This window comes from Salvelinus alpinus, chromosome 10, assembly GCF_045679555.1.
Source record: "Salvelinus alpinus chromosome 10, SLU_Salpinus.1, whole genome shotgun sequence".
NCBI classification, from domain to species: Eukaryota; Metazoa; Chordata; class Actinopteri; order Salmoniformes; family Salmonidae; genus Salvelinus; species Salvelinus alpinus.
In genome coordinates, this window is record NC_092095.1 from 5,145,018 (window position 1) to 5,157,901 (window position 12,884).

The 12,884-nt window shown below is 41.0% G+C and overlaps 1 protein-coding gene across 1 annotated transcript in view; it reads left to right on the forward strand.

Moving 5' to 3' along the window:
* The first annotated feature begins 282 nt into the window (after positions 1-282).
* Positions 283-12,884, forward strand: part of slc35g2b (solute carrier family 35 member G2b) — an 80,046-nt gene continuing 67,444 nt past the window's right edge. The window contains exon 1 of the mRNA XM_071327937.1: positions 283-649. The gene's annotated coding sequence lies outside the window, so the exon portion shown is untranslated. The remainder of the gene's footprint in view (positions 650-12,884) is intronic.

Consider the following 12,884-nt stretch of genomic DNA (forward strand, 5'->3'; position numbering starts at 1 on the left):
TAGCAGAACGGAGAGGACAGGTCGGTTCACTGCTGTGCTCTGTGTCTTCCCCTCTTGATCTGAAACACTCTTTAGTATTCAGATGTTATTCTAGTGGAGATTTAAGACATGAATTATCAACCATCATACCAATGTCCCAATTCATATAGGCTTCTGTGTTCACTTCTTCTGTCACTTTGTGGGAATAGGCCATTATGAAATCCAATTTTATTTTGATGACGACGATGAAGGGGTAATGATGATGATGATGATGATGATGACGATGATGAACACACAGACAGAAACCCACACACCCATCCCCCACCCTAACCTGGTAGTTGGGGGAATATTTCGAAGGGGTGGTCTTGAGATGCAATGTTTTGAGCGGGGAGAGAGAAACGCTGTTGCCGCAACCATTCTTCCTCCCCTCCGGTTCCCACCGCTCTTTCCCTCGCTCCCGTCAAAGTCCACCCATCGAAGGCGTGGAGAACCTCTCGTGCGTCGCACACCGAGACCGTGCCTGTTGGAGACGCGCTGCATCCGCTCCACGGGAAGATGGAGAAACGGCAAGCACAGTTATCCCCATGTAGAGAACGAGAAACCAAGGAAAGCTGTCATTTATGATGCAAAAAAAGCTTTTCCGTCGATAGGAACTTATTTTAGCGAAAGGGTAAGTGATATTACGCATTTTATTACAGAATGAGATAGTTTTTAATGATGAAAAATAGATGTTTGTGGACTGGATATGTAGTTCTGTTTGATCAGACATATGGTAGTAGGCTACTGTGTCGCGTTATATTGCCACAACAATTAGACTACGTTGAAATGACAGTCTATCTCACGAAAGAAACACATTTTACACATCACAATATATCAGACTCACCGGAACGATTGAAACTGGCACACGTTGACGTCAAATATTTTATGAATGGCGCACAAATAGTCTGCATGCGTATTTCTAAATATCAAAATAATTTCTGTCTTATTAGAAGCATTACTCGTATAGTGTATATCCATGTGATACAAAAACTGTATCACCAAAAAAAGGGAAGATTATTTGAATGTGAATCGAAGATTGGTTCAAAATTAGTTCCATTAGTTATCCAAGACCTCCGGGGTGAAATTGTGATTTCATAAGTTTGATTATGTATTCACCCTTTTTCCTCGAAGGAAATTGTGTTTTTAGAGGAATTATCCATTTAAATTAATAAATACATTTTAAACCTTTCAAGCTTTTCCAGGTATATATGAACAATCCTTTATTTATTACTTATAATAATCGAATAGGTTATGAACGTTTGACCAGAAGCAAATATATCAGAGATGAGACAGTGTTGGTAGTGGAAGGAGAGAGAGAGAGAGAGAGAAAGAGGGAGGGATAGAGAGAAAAGAGAGAGAGAGGAAAGAGAGAGCGAGAGAGAGAGAGGGGGGAGAGAGGAAAGAGAGAAAGAGGAAAGAGAGAGCGAGAGAGAGAGGAAAGAGAGAGAGAGAGAGAGAGGGAGAGAGAGAGAGAGAGAGAGAGAGAGAGAGAGAGAGAGGGGGGGGAGATAGAGAGAAAGAGGGAGGGATAGAGAGAGAGAGAGAGAAAGAGAGAGGAAAGAGACAGAGAGAGAGGAAAGAGAGAGAGAGAGAGAGAAGAGAGAGAGAGAGAGAGAGAGAGGAGAGAAAGAGAGAGAGAGAGAGGAAAGAGAGAGAGAGAGACAGAGAGAGAGAGAGAGAGAGAGAGAGAGAGAGAGAGAGAGAGAGAGAGAGAGAGAGAGAGAGAGAGAGACAGAGGGAGAGAGAGGTGAGGGTGTTGGAGGGGAGTCAGGTAGGATGGATCATATCTCTGCCCTCTTGTGGTGTGAACTAAAATTAGAGTGTGGGTTTACCACACTTTCAGTTTGGAATAACCAAGGAGAGCTTACCAAACCTCATCCCATTCCAAATGTCCACGGTTCAGAAGGTCAATCCTGGTTGTGGATCGGACAGGAGGAGACTGGTCTGAGGGCTCTGTTGGGTGCTTCATGTGTAGCAGTGGAGGCTGGTGGGAGGAGATATAGGAGGACGGGCTCATTGTAATGGCTGCAACGGGGGGGAAATGGAATGGAGTTAAATGTGGTTTCCGTATGTTTGACGTGTTTGATTCCGTTCCAGCCAATACAACGAGCCCATCCTCCTATAGTTCCTCCCACCAGCCACCACTGGCGCGTATTATGGGGGAGGGTGGAAGTGAGAGGATTCAGAAATACTTTTAGTATTGTATTGTAATGTAGAGTATTATAATGTATTGTAATTTAGTGTAATGTATTGCATTGTAACATATAGCATTGTAATGTATTTAAATGCATTGTATTGTAATGTATTGTATTGTAATGCATTTTATTGTATTGTATTGTAAGGTATTGTATTTTAATGTATTGTAATATAGTGTATCATATTCTAATGTATTGTAATATAGTGTAATGTATTGTATTGTAATGCATTGTATTGTATTGTAATTAATGTATTGTAATGTAATGTAATGCAATGTATTGAATTGTAATGTATTGTAATTTATGGTAATGTATTGTATTGTAATTTAATGCATTGTAATGTAATGTATTGTATTATAATCTATTGTGTTGTAATGTATTGTTTTGTATTGTATTGCATTGTAATGTAATGTATTGTAAAGTAGCGGCAGCGTAGCCTAGTGGTTAGAGCGTTGGTAACCGAAAGGTTGCAAGATCGAATCCCCGAGCAGACAAGGTAAAAATCTGTCGTTCTGCCCCTGAACAAGGCAGTTAACCCACTGTTCCTAGACCGTCATTGTAAATAAGAATTTGTTCTTAACTGACTTGCCTAGTTAAATAAAGGTAAAATAATTTAAAAAAATGTGTAATGTTTGGCACCTAAGGCCCTCAGAAACATTTACAGATGCACAATTCATCCTGTCGGGTTGTTTCACCGCCTGGTACGGCAACCGCACCGCCCACAACCGCAGGGCTCTCCAGAGGGTGGTGCGGTCTGTCCAATGCGTCACCGGGGGCAAACTGTGTTGTGGAAATTACAGCATTATGTTATCTTTATATTATAATGTAATAATAATAATAATAATAATGTATATAATGTTTAATTGTTTTGAAGAAATCTAAAAGTCTCTCATCAACCACCCGGGCCACTGCCTGTTCACCCCGCTATCAGCCAGAAGGCGAGGTCAGTACAGCTGCATCAAAGCAGGGACCGAGAGACTGAAAAACAACTTCTATCTCAAGGCCATCAGACTGTTAAATAGCCATCACTAGCCGGCTACCACCTGGTTACTCAACCCTACGCCTTAGAGGCTGCTGCACTATATACAGTTGAAGTCGGAAGTTTACATACACCTTAGCCAAATACATTTAAACTCAGTTTTTCACAATTCCTGACATTTAATCCTAGTAAAAAATCCATGTTTTAGGTCAGTTAGGATCACCACTTTATTTTAAGAAATGTCAGAATAATAGTAGAGAGAATGATTTATTTCAGCTTTTATTTCTTTCATCACATTCCCAGTGGGTCAGAAGTTTACAACTCAATTAGTATTTGGTAGCATTGCCTTTAAAATGTTTAACTTGGGTCAAACGTTTCATCAGACCAGAGGACATTTCTCCAAAAAGTACGATCTTTGTCCCCATGTGCAGTTGCAAACCGTAGTCTGGCTTTTTTATGGCAGTTTTAGAGCAGTGGCTTCTTCCTTGCTGAGCGGCCTTTCAGGTTATGTCGATATAGGACTCGTTTTACTGTGGATATAGATACTTTTGTACCTGTTTCCTCCAGCATCTTCACAAGGTCCTTTGCTGTTGTTCTGGGATTGATTTGCACTTTTCGCACCAAAGTACGTTCATCTCTAGGAGACAGAATGCGTCTCCTTCCTGAGCGGTATGACGGCTGCGTGGTCCCATGGTGTTTATACATGCATACTATTGTTTGTACAGATGAACGTGGTACCTTCAGGCGTTTGGAAATTGCTCCCAAGGATGAACCAAACTTGTGGAGGTCTACACAATTTTTTTCTGAGGTTTTGGCTGATTTCTTTTGATTTTCCCATGATGTCAAGCAAAGAGGCACTGAGTTTGAAGGTAGGCCTTGAAATACATCCACAGGTACACCTTCAATTGACTAAAATTATGTCAATTAGCCTATCAGAAGCTTCTAAAGCCGTGACATAATTTTCTGGAATTTTCCAAGCTGTTTAAAGGCACAGTCAACTGAGTGTATGTAAACTTCTGACCCACTGGAATTGTGATACAGTGAATTATAAGTTAAATAATATGTCTGTAAACAATTGTTGGAAAAATGACTTGTGTCATGCACAAAGTAGATGTCCTAACTGACTTGCCAAAACTATAGTTTGTTAACAAGAAATTTGTGGAGTGGTTGAAAAACGAGTTTTAATGACTCCAACCTGAGTGGATGTAAACTTCTGACTTCAGCTTTACTATAGACATGGAATCACTGGTCACTTTAATAATGTTTACATGCTTTACTCATCTCATATGTATACACATTCTACTGTATTTTAGTCCATGCCCCTCTGACATTGCTCGTCCTAATATTTATATATTTCTTAATTACATTCTTTTACTTTTAGATGTGTGTGTTGTTGTGAATTGTTAGATACTACTGCATTGTTGGAGCTAAATATGTGTATGCATTGTGATGTATTGTAATGTATTGCATTGCATTGTAATGTATTCTATTGTAATGTATTGTAAAGTAATGTATTGTAAAGTAAAGTAATGTATTGTAATGTAATGTATGGTATTGTAAAGTAATGTATAAAAGTCATGTCATTTATTGTAAAGTAATGTGTTGTAATATATTCTAAAGTATTGTAAAGTAAAGTAATGTATTGCATTGTAATGTAATGTATTGTGTTGTATTGTAAAGTAATGTGTTGTAATGTATTGTATTGTCATGTATTGTATTGTAAAGTCATGTATTTTAATGTATTGTATTGTAAGGCCATGGATAGGCCTGCTGTATTGTGTTGTACTAAACACAATGCATTTAGATTCTGACAAGATATTTTCTCATTGTTAGATACTACAACATTTAAATATCATCTGTTCCCTCCACCCCCATTCCCTCTCTGGTATTAGTAGGCTAGGCTAGTGCACGACGGGCTAGTGCACGACGGGCTAGTGCACGGCGGGCTAGTGCACGACGGGCTAGTGCACGGCGGGCTAGTGCACGGCGGGCTAGTGCACGGCAGCATGAAGCATCATCTCACTGAGTGGGGCTTCTTTTAGGTGGTCCTGTCAAGCAGCTAATAGGGAGACATCACGTGAATCATTGTCCCCCACAATGAAACCGGGGAGGGACTGTGGATCTCCAGCCGCCCGTTCATGCGTTAGTCACACGCCATATTGCAGAGAGCACTGACCTGATTTTCATAAAACTTGAATGGTGAATGACACATCTTGTTCTTTACACAATTACACTGATTGGCCCAAGCTGGGAGCTCTAGGTATTATCTGAAATGTTTTAGTCACACAAACGTAAAGCTGCAACCAATAGGAGGCCTGGTGCTGAAACGTAATGCTGCAACCAATAGGAGGCCTGGTGCTGAAACGTAAAGCTGCAACCAATAGGAGGCCTGGTGCTGAAACGTAAAGCTGCAACCAATAGGAGGCCTGGTGCTGAAACGTAAAGCTGCAACCAATAGGAGGCCTGGTGCTGAAACGTAATGCTGCAACCAATAGGAGGTAAACAGCGCCTGGTGCTGAAAATATGTCTATCTTGCCCGGCAACAGATGTGTAAAACCTACACCAGTAGAATTATTAATTTCAACAATAATCTCCATTTTAATTTGACTTTACAAACAACAAGAGAGCTAAATTGGAGACTATTTCTTTCCCGAGCCTAGGCCTATATAAAATACCTTAACTGTCTGAGGTAGGCTATGAGGCATCTTTTACAAGACACCAATATATGGCCTAATAGACGTGATTTGTTTTTATTAGCAACTGGCCAAAAAATGTAGCATCCTACATAAAACAAAGAAACAAAGAAAAATATGTACTGTTTGTGTCTGAATGTCTGTATCGGGATAGCCTGCTCCTTTAACAACAGAACAAACAGCTTAAGACCGAAATATCCCTGGATAATAATGTTAGTATTTACTAAATACAGTCATGTAGGCCGCTGAGTTACTTATCCCTCAGACACGATCTTGTGGATGTCGGGTGAAATGGATGTGATTTTGATGCGCAGGCAAGTCGTCGATTGACTGTGAAAAGAAATACTAACAGGTCAGTGTAAGTCGATCCAAACATTGTTAGCACATAAAATGCAAGTTTCTTTACTGTACTGTATTCCTCTGACCTAAAACGCACACAAGGATTCGGCACTCCTGAGCATATCCCTGATTCGGCTCGACGTCTGGAGTTCAATCAGCTCAGTTTGAATTGCGGCCTCATCCAGCGAGAGTATCGTTTTCTTTAGCAAGGGAGGAGGATTCGCCACTTAGATGGACTGCCTATCTGTTCTTCAGTGTGCTGAAGAGGTGTAGCCTTGCAGAAGTCCAGATCCAACAGCTTTCCCAGTAAAGGCTGCAAGTTTTTTCATCATGTCCCACGACTCTTTTCCCTCTTCCTTGTAACTGCAGATTTAAACCACGAATTCCTCAATTTCCCCGAAACAAAGGTGGTTGAAAGTTGCTGCTTTCATTTGGATTTTTTCTGAGAACATCTACAACCTGGTCATGCAGCTGACAGAGCCGCTCCAGCTCAGCCAGCGCACGTCGTTGTGAAGCAGGAGATCATCGTTGGATGGACTCCTCTGATTCCGTCACAAGCTTGTGGAAAAGACAGTGTTGTGTTGCTTGATGTCTCCCTGACAAAAGTTGATTATGCGTATGACTTTATCCATCACATCTTTCAGCTCAGCGTTTAGTCTGGCACACAACACACTCTGATGGATGAGACAATGCAAACCATTCATTTGTGTGTGGGGGGGGGGGGGCCCTGTGTCTGTCCACCATAGCAGGAGCCCCGTCGGGGGGGGGGGGGGGGCCTGTGTCTGTCCACCATAGCAGGAGCCCCGTCGGGGGGGGGGGGGGGGGCCCTGTGTCTGTCCACCATAGCAGGAGCCCCGTCGGCCACCACCAAGTTGTTTTGGAATGACAGGCCCTGCTGCGTAAACAATCGTTCCAGCTTTGTGAGTAGGATGTCCGCGGTGGTGTGTCCCTTCGAGTGGAATCAGTAGCTCCTTCTTAAAGTCATGTCCCTTAAAATAACGGTCCGATACACACACAACTGTTCTCCATCGGTGTTGTCAGTACTCTCATCATCAACCCTTCCAGAACAATCCTATGCACCTCATCCGCCAGTGCACGGACACGGAGTCCGGCTATTGACGCAGACAGGGGGACCTGTTTGACAGAGAGAAATAATGCTATCCATAGACTTGTCTGTAGCCAATTCCGCCAAAACTGTCACCATGCACTGTTTAAATACCGCCGCAGTCTGTGAAGAGCATGATGTGTTTGGTTAGAACTCAGGACGCTTTTAGGGAGGCACTTCTGACCTTCTGTTGTTGGGTCAGACCATGAAGGAGGTGACCTGTTGTTGGGTCAGACCATGAAGGAGGTGACCTGTTGTTGGATCAGACCATGAAGGAGGTGACCTGTTGTTGGGTCAGACCATGAAGGAGGTGACCTGTTGTTGGATCAGACCATGAAGGAGGTGACCTGTTGTTGGGTCAGACCATGAAGGAGGTGACCTGTTGTTGGGTCAGACCATGAAGGAGGTGACCTGTTGTTGGGTCAGACCATGAAGGAGGATTCTGTTACCGGTAAAAACCCATACCGGTCCGTGCATCACTACCGGTAAATAGTAAAATACGGTATAGCGTCCAGCCCTAGTGTGAGTGTGTCAAGAACTACAAATCTGATGTTTTCTTTCACACTCAACAGTTTACTGTGTGTATCAAGAATGTTCTACCACCCAAAGGACATCCAGTCAACTTAACACAACTGTGGGAAGCATTGGAGTCAACATGGGCCAGCATCCCTGTGGAACGCTTTCCCAATGAATTGAAGCTGTTCTGAGGGTAAAAGGGGTTAAAAGCGGGGACAGTGAGCTCCAAAAATATTGGGACAGTGACAAACGTGTTGTTGTTTTTGAAACGATACTATGAGGTTAAAATACAGACAGCTTTAATTTGAGGATATTTTCATCATCATATATTTTCATGTTCTTTTCCCCATCAAAAGGTGCACCTGTGTAATGATCATGCTGTTTAATCAGCTTTTTGATATGCCAAACCTGTCAGGTGGATGGATTATTTGGGCAAAGGAGAAATGCTCACTAACAGCGATTTAAACACATTTGTAAACCAAATTTGAGAGAAATAAGTTTGTGTCCGTATGGAAAATTTCGGGGTTCTTTTATTTCAGCTCATGAAACATGGGATCAACACTTTACATGTTGCGTTATATATATATATTTATATATTTATATATATATAGAGAGAGAGAGAGAGAGAGAGAGAGAGAGAGAGAGAGAGAGAGAGAGAGAGAGAGAGAGAGAGAGAGAGAGAGAGAGAGAGAGAGAGAGAGAGAGAGAGAGAGAGAGAGAGAGAGAGAGAGAGAGAGAGATTATAAATAGCAGACTACATCATTTCCTTGACGAACACAACGTCCTGAGCAGAAGCCAGATTGGATTTCTAAAAAATTATCGTACAACAGACCACATTTACACCCTCCACACTCTAATTGATAAACAAGTTAACCAAAACAAAGGCAAAATCTACTCGTGTTTTGTAGATTTCAAGAAAGCATTTGATTCAATTTGGCACGAAGGTCTTTTTTATAAACTAATAGAAAGTGGTATTGGAGGGAAAACATATGATTTTATTAAATCAATGTACACTAAAAACAAATGTGCGGTTAAAATTGGCAACAAGCAAACAGACGTCTTCTCTCAGGGGCGGGGAGTGAAACAGGGCTGCCCAATAAGTCCAACATTATTTAACATCTACATGAATGAATTGGCAAAAACATTAGAAGAATCGACAGCACCTGGTATCACCCTACACAACACTGAAATCAAGTGTCTGCTGTACGCAGATGACCTGGTGCTGCTGTCTCCCACTAAAGAGGGGTTACAGCAACACCTAGATCATCTTCACAGGTTCTGTCAGACTTGGGCTCTGACCGTTAACCTAAAAAAAAACAAATATAATGATATTCCAAAAAAGGTCCGGAAATAAGGATGACAAATATAAATTCTATTTGGACACAGTTCTATTAGAACACACCAAAAACTACACATATCTAGGACTAAATATCAGCAACACAGGTAGCTTTCACATGGCTGTGAATGAGCTGAGAGACAAAGCAAGAAGAGCATTCTATGCCATTAAAAGGAACATCAAAATTGAAATTCCAATTAGAATCTGGCTCAAAATGTTTCAATCAGTTATAGAACCAATTGCTCTATATGGCAGTGAAGTATGGGGTCCACTCTCTAATAATGAATTTACTAAATGGGACAAACATCCAATTGAAGTATTGCATGCAGAGTTTTGCAAGACTGTATTGCAAGTACAAAGAAAAACTCAAAATAACGCATGTAGGGCAGAATTGGGCCAATATCCCCTCCTCATTCGAATAGAAAAAAGAGCCATCAAATTTTACAACCATCTAAAAACAAGTGACCCTAAAACATTCCATCACACAGCTCTACAATGTCAAGAGATGAAACCAGAGAAGAGTCCCCTCAGCCAGCTGGTTCTGAGGCTCAGTTCACCAACCCAAACCAACCCCATAGACCCTCGGGACAGCCTTCAGAAAATCTGGCCCAACCAAATCATCACAAAACAAAAAGAAAAATATATAACCTATTGGAAAGACACCACAAAAAATCAAAGTAAACTTCAATGCTATTTGGCTCTAAACAGACAGTACATGGTGGCAGACTATCTGACCACTGTGACTGATAGAAAACTGAGGAAAACATTGACTAGGTACAGACTCAGTGAGCACAGTCTAGCTATAGAGACCGGTCGTCACAGACAAACCTGGCTGCCCAGGGAGGACAGGCTGTGCTCACTCTGCTCCAGGGGAGAGGTAGAGACAGAAGTGCATTTCCTACTACACTGTGACAAATACTCAGACCTAAGAGCATATTTCTTTCCCAAAATTATAATTCAATACAAAGAATTTGAAACTATAAAAGATGAAGAAAAATTCAAATATTTGTTGGGTGAAAAGCCAAAATGTGCAGTTTTGGCAGCCAAATATGTGTCCTCCTGCCACAGCCTGAGGGACAGCCAGTGAAAAATGCAAAGTAATGTTGATAATATTTCCCATTTAGCTTAGTTTTGTTTTGTCTTTCGTACCAGGTCATGTGTCTTCTCAGTCATGTTGACACTGGTCTACTACTGTTGCTTTAATGTATTGTTGTTCTGATTAATATTGTTGTTGTAGCTGTTATTAATGGTAATCCCATGTCCACTACTACTATTATTATTGCTGTTAGTCCCACCATTTATTTATATATAAATATATATATATTTTGTGTATATATATACATATATATTTTATTGAAATTTTTCGATATGTATACTTTGACAATGTAAGTAATAATAACTTGCCATGTCAATAAAGTCAATTGAATTGAATTGAATTGAGAGAGGGAGGGAGGGAGGGAGGGAGGGAGGGAGGGAGGGAGGGAGGGAGAGAGAGAGAGAGAGAGAGAGAGAGAGAGAGAGAGAGAGAGAGAGAGAGAGAGAGAGAGAGAGAGAGAGAGAGAGAGAGAGAGAGAGAGAGAGAGAGAGAGAGAGAGAGAGAGAGAGAGAGATGGAGGGGGTGAGAGAGAGATGGAGGAGGGTGAGAGAGAGAGAGAGGGGGATGAGAGAGAGAGAGAGAGATGGAGGGGGTGAGAGAGAGATGGAGGAGGGTGAGAGAGAGAGAGAGAGAGAGAGAGAGAGAGAGAGAGAGAGAGAGAGAGAGAGAGAGAGAGAGAGAGAGATGGAGGAGGGTGAGAGAGAGAGATGGAGGGGGGTGAGAGAGAGAGAGACAGAGAGACAGAGACAGACAGAGAAAGAGACAGAGAGACAGAGACAGGGAGAGAGGGAGAGACAGAGAGAGAGAGACAGAGAGAGAGAGACAGAGAGAGAGAGAGAGAGAGAGAGAGAGAGAGATCACTGAGGCAGTGAGTTATGAATTATGTAATCGTTTCATCTGTGTTTGGGAAAACCTCCATCTTGAGCAGCAGAAACCCCCTGGTCCTCTGTCTTTATGAAATATTTTTCCCTTTGCTGTTCCTCTCCAAGACCACAATATATTCATATTTTCATCAGTTGTCTTAATTGATTGTGGATTGTTCCATCTAAAAAACAAGAATTGTTTTCTACATATCAGATACATTATTTGATATGACTTTTTACCAATAATGCGTCATAACGTAGTCTGACATTCTCCATCAGTCATTATATTACCACCAGTCAGTATATTACTACCAGTCAGTATATTACCACCAGTCAGTATATTACTACCAGTCAGTATATTACCACCAGTCAGTATATTACTACCAGTCAGTATATTACCACCAGTCAGTATATTACTACCAGTTAGTATATTACTACCAGTCAGTATATTACCACCAGTCAGTATATTACTACCAGTCAGTATATTACCACCAGTCAGTATATTACCACCAGTCAGTATATTACCACCAGTCAGTATATTACCACCAGTCAGTATATTACCACCAGTCAGTATATTACTACCAGTCAGTATATTACCACCAGTCAGTATATTACCACCAGTCAGTATATTACCACCAGTCAGTATATTACCACCAGTCAGTATATTACCACCAGTCAGTATATTACCACCAGTCAGTATATTACCACCAGTCAGTATATTACCACCAGTCAGTATATTACCACCAGTCAGTATATTACTACCAGTCAGTATATTACCACCAGTCAGTATATTACTACCAGTCAGTATATTACCACCAGTCAGTATATTACCACCAGTCAGTATATTACTACCAGTCAGTATATTACCACCAGTCAGTATATTACTACCAGTCAGTATATTACTACCAGTCAGTATATTACCACCAGTCAGTATATTACCACCAGTCAGTATATTACCACCAGTCAGTATATTACTACCAGTCAGTATATTACCACCAGTCAGTATATTACCACCAGTCAGTATATTACCACCAGTCAGTATATTACTACCAGTCAGTATATTACCACCAGTCAGTATATTACCACCAGTCAGTATATTACTACCAGTCAGTATATTACCACCAGTCAGTATATTACTACCAGAATATTACTACCAGTCAGTATATTACTACCAGTCAGTATATTACCACCAGTCAGTATATTACTACCAGTATATTACCACCAGTCAGTATATTACTACCAGTCAGTATATTACCACCAGTCAGTATATTACTACCAGAATATTACTACCAGTCAGTATATTACCACCAGTCAGTATATTACTACCAGTCAGTATATTACCACCAGTCAGTATATTACCACCAGTCAGTATATTACCACCAGTCAGTATATTACCACCAGTCAGTATATTACCACCAGTCAGTATATTACCACCAGTCAGTATATTACTACCAGTCAGTATATTACCACCAGTCAGTATATTACCACCAGTCAGTATATTACCACCAGTCAGTATATTACCACCAGTCAGTATATTACCACCAGTCAGTATATTACCACCAGTCAGTATATTACTACCAGTCAGTATATTACCACCAGTCAGTATATTATTACCAGTCAGTATATTACCACCAGTCAGTATATTACTACCAGTTAGTATATTACTACCAGTCAGTATATTACCACCAGTCAGTATATTACTACCAGTCAGTATATTACCACCAGTCAGTATATTACCACCAGT